We start from the raw sequence: 7,801 nt of genomic DNA on the forward strand, positions 1-7,801 counted from the left end.
CATGGGTTCGAATCCCGCTCCGCCACATGTCTGCTGTGTGACCTTGGGCAAGTCACTTAACTTCTCTGAGCCTCAGTGACCTCATCTGTAAAATGAGGACTGTGAGCCCCACGTGGGACAACTTGATCCCACTGTATTCCCCCCCAGCGCTTAGAACAGTGCTTTGCACATAGTAAGCGCTGAACAAATGACATCATCATTATTATTATACCCCCGCGCTTAGAACATAGTAAGCGCTTAACAAGCACCATAATGATGATGATGACTATAATTATTATTATTAAGTGGCGGAGCACGTATCAGAACCCAGCTCCTTGAGGGCAGGGGGGCTTCGATGCCCTCAGGCTGGAAAAGCAGAAGGGGAGGAAGCGATCAGCAGGAGGATCCGCACGTCCACGGGTCCGACCTCGGTTCGCTCCCCCAGCCTGGCAAACCCCATCAAGCGCTTAGTACAGTGCTCTGCACATAGTAAGCACTCAATAAATACGATTGATGATCAAGGCGTCTTCTGCGCCACAAAATCTCCGGGCCAAACGAGGCCGGGGAATTCGAGTTCCAGACGGCTGAGATAAATAAAACTCCGCCAATCCCAATCCAAAATATCCACCTTATTGTCAAGCCCCGAGGGGCAGTGTGGCTTAGCAGATAGAGCCCAGGCCAGGGAGTTAGAAGGTCAAGGGTTCTCATCCCGACCTGTATATATGTTTGTACAGATTTATTACTCTATTTATTTTACGTGTACATTTTATTTTGTTAATATGTTTTGTTTTGTTGTCTGTCTCCCCCTTCTAGTCTGTGAGCCCGTTGTTGGGTAGGGACCGTCTCTATATGTTGCCAACTTGTACTTCCCAAGCGCTTAGTACAGTGCGCTGCACACAGTAAGCACTCAATAAATATGACTGAATGAATGAATGAATGACTCCGCCACTTAATTAATTAATTAATTGATGATGGCATTTGTTAAGCGCTTACTATGTGCAAAGCGCTGGGGGGATACAAGGTGATCAGATTGTCCCACGTGGGGCTCACAGTCTTAATCCCCATTTTACAGATAAGGTAACTGAGGCTCAAGAGAAGTCAAGTGGGTCACACAGCAGACATGTGGAGGAGCCGGGATTCGAACCCATGACCTCTGACAACAAAGCCCATGCTCTTTCCACTGAGCCACGCTGCTTCTCTTGGCTTCTGGGTGACCTTGGGTGAATCAATCAATCAATCATCATCATCAATCGTATTTATTGAGCGCTTACTGTGTGCAGAGCACTGTACTAAGCGCTTAAGCACTGTACAAAGCACTTAGTACTAATCAATCAATCAATTGTATTTATTGAGTGCTTACTGTGTGCAGATCACTGTCCTAAGCGCTTGGGAAGTACAAGCTGGCAACATCTAGAGACAGTCCCTACCCAACAGTGGGCTCGCAGTCTAGAAGGGGGAGACAGAGAACAAAACCAAACATATTAACAAAATAAAATAAATAGAATCGATATGTACAAGTAAAATAAATAAATAAATAAATAGAGTCACTTCACTAATCTGGGCTTCAGTTACCTCACCTGGAAAACAGGGGGTGAAGACTGTGAGCCCCATGTGGGGCAGGGGTAGTGTCCAACCTGTAGCTTGCTCTCCCCCAGCGCTCAGTACAGTGCCTGGCACATAATGAGTGCTTACAAACCATAACTGTACTAAGCGCTTGGGAAGTAGGGAAGCAGCGTGGCTCAGCGGAAAGAGCCCGGGCTTTGAAGACAGAGGTCGTCGGTTCAAATCCCGGCTCTGCCACTTCAATCAATCGCATTTATTGAGCGCTTACTGTGCGCAGAGCACTGTACTAAGCGCTTAAGCCACTTGTCAGCTGTGTGACTTTGGGTAAGTCACTTCACTTTTCTGGGCCTCAGTTACCTCCTCTGGAATGTTAGTATGTTTGGTTTTGTTCTCTGTCTCCCCCTTTTAGACTGTGAGCCCGCTGTTGGGTAGGGACTGTCTCTATATGTTGCCAATTTGTACTTCCCAAGCGCTTAGTACAGTGCTCTGCACATAGTAAGCGCTCAATAAATACTATTGATGATTGATGATGATGATGGAAAATGGGGATGAAGACTGTGAGCCCCACGTGGGACAACCTGGTCACCTTGTAAATTCCCCAGTGCTTAGAACAGTGCTTTGCACATAGTAAGCGCTTAATAAATGCCATCATTATTAATATTATAAAAAAGGGCTCTGTGCGCAGTAAGAGTTCGACAAATACCGCAGGTCTCCCCATTTTAGACTGTGAGCCCACTGTTGGGTAGGGACTGTCTCTATATGTTGCCAATTTGTACTTCCCAAGCGCTTAGTACAGTGCTCTGCACATAGTAAGAGCTCAATAAATACGATTGATGATGATGATGATGATCGATTGACCGTACCCGGCTTCAAAAGCACAAGCCCACTTCTCCGCACTGACTACGTTCATTTCCACCTTCTAGATCTCGTATTTCCACCGCCTTTGAAGCCCCGCTGAAAAACCGGGACCGCTCTGTGCCTTCGAAGCCGTCGTTTCAGCCATCGCCAGATTAACGGGGGTTCTTAGCTTAAGCTGCATAAAAAAAGAACATTCCACTTTCTAGGGCACAGGGATACCTTCGGAGACAGCGAGGAGCTCCTCATTTGAGCAACACGAAACCCAAGACTCCTGACCTCTTCCTCTGCTAGAGACGGGCCTCCATCATCATCATCAATCGTATTTATTGAGCGCTTACTGTGTGCAGAGCACTGGACTAAGCGCTTGGGAAGTATAAGTTGGCAACATATAGAGACAGTCCCTACCCAACAGTGGCCTCCATCTTACCGAACTAATCGCCGTCATCAGAAATGTGGTATTTTTTAAGCGCTTACTAGATGCCAAGCAATGTGATGATAATAATAATAATGATGATAATAATAAGCACTGGGGTGAATATGAGCAAATTGGTTTTCTAGACCCAGTGTCTAGAAGAGTGATTGACAATTGTCAGCACTTAACAAAGAAACAGCATTCATTCATTCATTCAATCGTATTTATTGAGCACTTACTGTGTGCAGAGCACTGTACGAAGCACTTACCTAATGGAAAGAGCATGGGGCTGGGAGTTCAGAGGACATGGGTTCTAATTCTACCTCCGCCACATATCTGTTGTATGATCCTGGGAAAATCACTTCATTTGTCTGTGCCTCAATTCCCGCATCTTCCATTCCAACTTGTACTCCCTGTCCCCTATGGGGCTCACAGTCTCAATCCCCAGTTTACAGATGAGGTAACTGAGGCGCGGAGGAGTAAGGTGCCTTGTCCTGACGGGGCCAGGATTAGAACCCACGACCGTGGGCTTGGGAGCCAGAGGTTGTGGGTTCTAATCCCAGCTCCACCACTTACCAGCTGTGTGACTGGGGGAGTCACAACTTCTCTTTGCCTCAGTTACCTCATCTGTAAAAGGGGATGAAGACTGTTAGCCTCACGTGGGACACCCTGGTTACCTTGTATCTACTCCAGCGCTTAGAACAGTGCTTGGCACATAGTAAGCGCTTAACAAATGCCATCGTTATTATGACCTTCTGATTCCCAGGCCCGGGCTCTATCCACTATGCTATGCTGCTTCCCTGTACTAAGCGCTGGGGTAGATAGAACCCCTGTCTCCCCCTTTTAGACTGTGAGCCCACTGTTGGGTAGGGACTGTCTCTAGATGTTGCCAACTTGTACTTCCCAAGCGCTTAGTACAGTGCTCTGCACACAGTAAGCGCTCAATAAGTAAGATTGATGATGATGATGATGATAGAAGATAATCAGGTCCCCCATAGGGCTCACAGACCAAATAGGAGGGAGTATAGGTATTGAACCCCCAATCCTGTTACACTGTAGTAATAATAATAATACTGATGGCATTTATTAAGCGCTTACTATGTGCAAAGTACTGTTCTAAGCGCTGTGGAGTTTACCAGGTGACCAGGTTGTCCCACGTGGGGCTCACAGTCTTCATCCCCATTTTCCAGAGGAGGTAACTGAGGCCCAGAGAAGTAAAGTGACTTGCTCAAAGTCACACAGCTGACAAGTGGTGGAGCCAGGATTAGAACCCACGACCTCTGGCTCCCAAGCCCATGGTCACGGGTTCTAATCCTGACCCTGTCAGGGCAAGGCACCTTACTTCTCCGTGCCTCAGTTACCTCATCTGTAAACTGGGGGTTGAGACTGTGAGCACCATAGGGGACAGGGACCATGTCCAACCCGATTTGCTAATGTCCACCCCAGTTTTTAACAAATACTGCCATTATTATTATCATTATTATTATCACAGTGCTTGGCATCCAGTAAGCGCTTTTGACTGCGCCATGCTGCTTCCCCTCCCAAGCGCTTAGTACAGTGCTGTGCACCTAGTAAGCACTCAATAAATACCACTGACTGACTGACTGATTGCAGAGGAGGGAGCTGAGGCCCAGAGAAGTTAAGTGACAGGCCCAAGGTCACTCAGCAGGGAAGTGGAGGAGCCGGGCTGAGAACCCAGGGGCTCGGGCTCTTTCCACCAGGCCACGCTGCTTCTCGACAGGACCGACCAGTGTTTCCAGTTCTCCCAGTTTCCCCAGAGCCACAAGGGTTCCAGTCCTTCCTCGAGAAGGGGAGAGTCAGACACCACTCAGGCGCCCAGCCGACTCCTACCTTCAGGTCAACGTCTCAAACTCGTCGGCTCGATGTCGGCCGTCGGCCAACTGATCAATCAGACCATGGCATTTATTCATTCATTCAATCGTATTTATTGAGCACTTACTGTGTGCAGAGCACTATACTGAGCGCTTGAAAAGTACAATTCAGCAACACGTAGAGACCGTCCCTACCCAATAACGGGCTCACAGTCTAGAAGGGGGAGACAGACGGCAAAACAAAACAAGTAGACAGGTGTCAATACCGTCACAATAAATAGAATTATATATTATATTAATATATATTATATATTATATATAGTCCCCCTTTTAGACTGTGAGCCCACTGTTGGGTAGGGACTGTCTCTATATGTTGCCAACTTGTACTTCCCAAGCGCTTAGTACAGTGCTCTGCACACAGTAAGTGCTCAATAAATACGATTGATTGATTGATTGATATATTATTAATTGAGCACTTCCTGTGTTCAGAGCACTGTACTATGTGCTTGGGAGACCAACGCAACAGAGTTGGTAGACACGTCCCCCGACAACAAGGGAAGCAGAGTTGCCTAAGGGATAGAACTCGGGCCCGGGCGTCAGAAGGACCTCCGGCACATCTGCAGTGTGACCTTGGACAAGTCACTTGTTCTGCCCCAGTTTCCTCATCCGTAAAATGGGAATTAAGACTGTGAGCCTCGCACGGGACAGGGACTGTGTCCAACCTGCTTAGCTTGTCTCTACCTCAGCACTTAGTACGGTGCCCGGCATATAGTAAGCGCTTAACAGATACCATTAATAAAAAAAAGTAGTTTCCAGTCAAGAGGAAGGTTCCTGACTGGTTTTCCGGGAGGTAGACGGGTCCAGCGGGCGCTGAGGGGGAGAAAATACTTCTACCCCACCCTCACCCCCAAGCTGAATCCCACCCAACACCACCGGATCCAAGACAGTAACAACCAGGGGGTCCCCTCGACTCATTGCGCCCCGAGATAGTCTACGCCTGGGATGTTCCTCTTTCTGTTCTTCCCTGGGATGGCTGGAGGGTAAGACGGCGCGCCGCGGAGGGGTGAGGGGGTGGGCCGGGAGCACGGCGGGCGGAGGGGACGGGCACGCGGACGGATGGACCGGTCACTCACCGAGCTTCAGCGAGGCAGCCCAATCAGTCCTGCTGATCCGGAGTGGGCGAGCCCCAGGACCAAGATACATCGCAGGCCTCCTGGAAAATCACACACAGAGGGACGGTTAGGAGCCCTTTTTGGCAAACCGGGGCCGGGCATTACTATAACAATAATAATAATGGTGGCATTAAAGCGCTTCCTACGTGCCAGGCCCTTTGCTAACAGCTGGGGTGGACACAAGCAAATCGGGTGGGACACGCCCTCTGTCATCATCAATCGTATTTATTGAGCGCTTACTATGCGCAGAGCACTGCACTAAGCGCTTAAAAATTTGCGCCCAACGTGGGGCTCGAACCCACGACCCTGAGATTAAGAGTCTCATGCTCTACCGACTGAGCTAGCCGGGCAAAAACCTTGGAGAAGGCGGGCATCGATCCCGCTACCTCTCACGTGCCAAGCGAGTGCTCTTCCATTTGAGCTCATTCCCGGTCTTAATCCCCATTTGACGGATGAGGGAACTGAGGGCCAGAGAAGCGAAGCGACTTGCCCAAGGTCACACAGCAGACAAGTGGCGGGGCAGGGATTGGAATCCATGACCTTCTGACTCTCAGGCTCTAGCCACTAGGCCACGGTGCTTCTCAGGCAGGGTGCTGTTTCTAGTCACTTGGGAGAAGAACGCAATGAAAGTAAAGGTCACCACCCTGCCTGCAGGGAGCCTCCATCTGAATTAGCCGACGCCTGAAACCCCAATTTTCTGAAATTCCAGAAGACAACACGATCAATAAATCGTATTTATCGAGCGCTTACTGTGTGCAGAGCACTGTACTAAGCACTTGGGAAGTACAAGTTGGCAACATATAGAGACAGTCCCTACCCAGAAGTGGGCTCACAGTCTAAAAGGGGGAGACAGAGAACAAAACCAAACATACTAACAAAATAAAATAAATAGAATAGATATGTACAAGTAAAATAAATAGAGTAATAAATATGTACAAACATAGATACATCTATACAGGTGCTGTGGGGAAGGGAAGGAGGTAAGATGAGGGGGATGGAGAGGGGGATGAGGGGGAGAGGAAGGAAGGGGCTCAAGAGAATAATAATAATAATGATAGCATTTATTAAGCACTTACTATGTGCAAGGCACTGTTCTAAGCGCTGAGGGGATACAAGGTGATCAGGTTGTCCCACGTGGGGCTCCCAGTCTTAATCCCCATTTTACAGACGAGGGAACTGAGGCCCAGAGAATAATAATAATAATGATTGCATTTGTTAAGCGCTTACTATGTGCAAGGCACTCTTCTAAGCGCTGGGGAGGATACAAGGTGATCAGGTCGTCCCACGTGGGGCTCCCAGTCTTAATCCCCATTTTACAGATGAGGGAACTGAGGCCCACAGAAGAATAATAATAATGATAGCATTTATTAAGCGCTTACTATGTGCAAGGCACTATTCTAAGCACTGAGGGGATACAAGGTGATCAGGTTGTCCCACGTGGGGCTCCCAGTCTTAATCCCCATTTTACAGATGAGGGAACTGAGGACCAGAGAATAATAATAATAATAATGATAGCATTTGGGGCAGTCTCCCCTTGCCCAAACCCTCGTCCCTGACGGGAATTACCCACTTCACTTTCTGGACAGAAATGTTTACTCTGTTAACAAGAGAGAGTCATCCCCTCTCCCCCCAGCCAAGAGGGTTGTACCCCCTTTCATTAAGGACTTTCCACCTGATGTTCGCTTAATAATAATAATAATAATAATGGTATTTGTTAAGCGCTTACTATGTGCAAGGCACTATTCTAAGCACTGGGGAGGTTACAAGGTGATCAGGTTGTCCCACAGGGGAGCTCACAGTTTCAATCCCCATTTTCCAGGTGAGGTAACTGAGGCACAGAGAACTTAAGTGACTTGCCCAAAGTCACACAGCTGACAGTTGGCAGAGCCAGGACTCGAACCCATGACCCGTGACTCCAAAGCCCGGGCTCTTTCCACTGAGCCATGCTGCTTCTCAGCCACACCGCTTCCCTCTACCGTCCCAAG

General features: G+C 48.4%; 1 protein-coding gene and 1 non-coding gene across 2 annotated transcripts in view; both read right to left on the minus strand.

Annotated features, from left to right (window-relative positions):
• NCOA2 (nuclear receptor coactivator 2) overlaps positions 1-5,858 on the minus strand; it is a 207,794-nt gene extending 201,936 nt beyond the window's left edge. The window contains exon 1 of the mRNA XM_038766425.1: positions 5,778-5,858. The gene's annotated coding sequence lies outside the window, so the exon portion shown is untranslated. The remainder of the gene's footprint in view (positions 1-5,777) is intronic.
• Positions 5,859-6,093: 235 nt separating this feature from the next.
• On the minus strand, positions 6,094-6,166 carry TRNAK-CUU. The gene has a single exon. It is a non-coding gene; the product is annotated as a tRNA-Lys (tRNA).
• Positions 6,167-7,801: the final 1,635 nt, after the last annotated feature.

Source organism: Tachyglossus aculeatus, chromosome 25, assembly GCF_015852505.1.
Source record: "Tachyglossus aculeatus isolate mTacAcu1 chromosome 25, mTacAcu1.pri, whole genome shotgun sequence".
Lineage (NCBI taxonomy): Eukaryota > Metazoa > Chordata > Mammalia > Monotremata > Tachyglossidae > Tachyglossus > Tachyglossus aculeatus.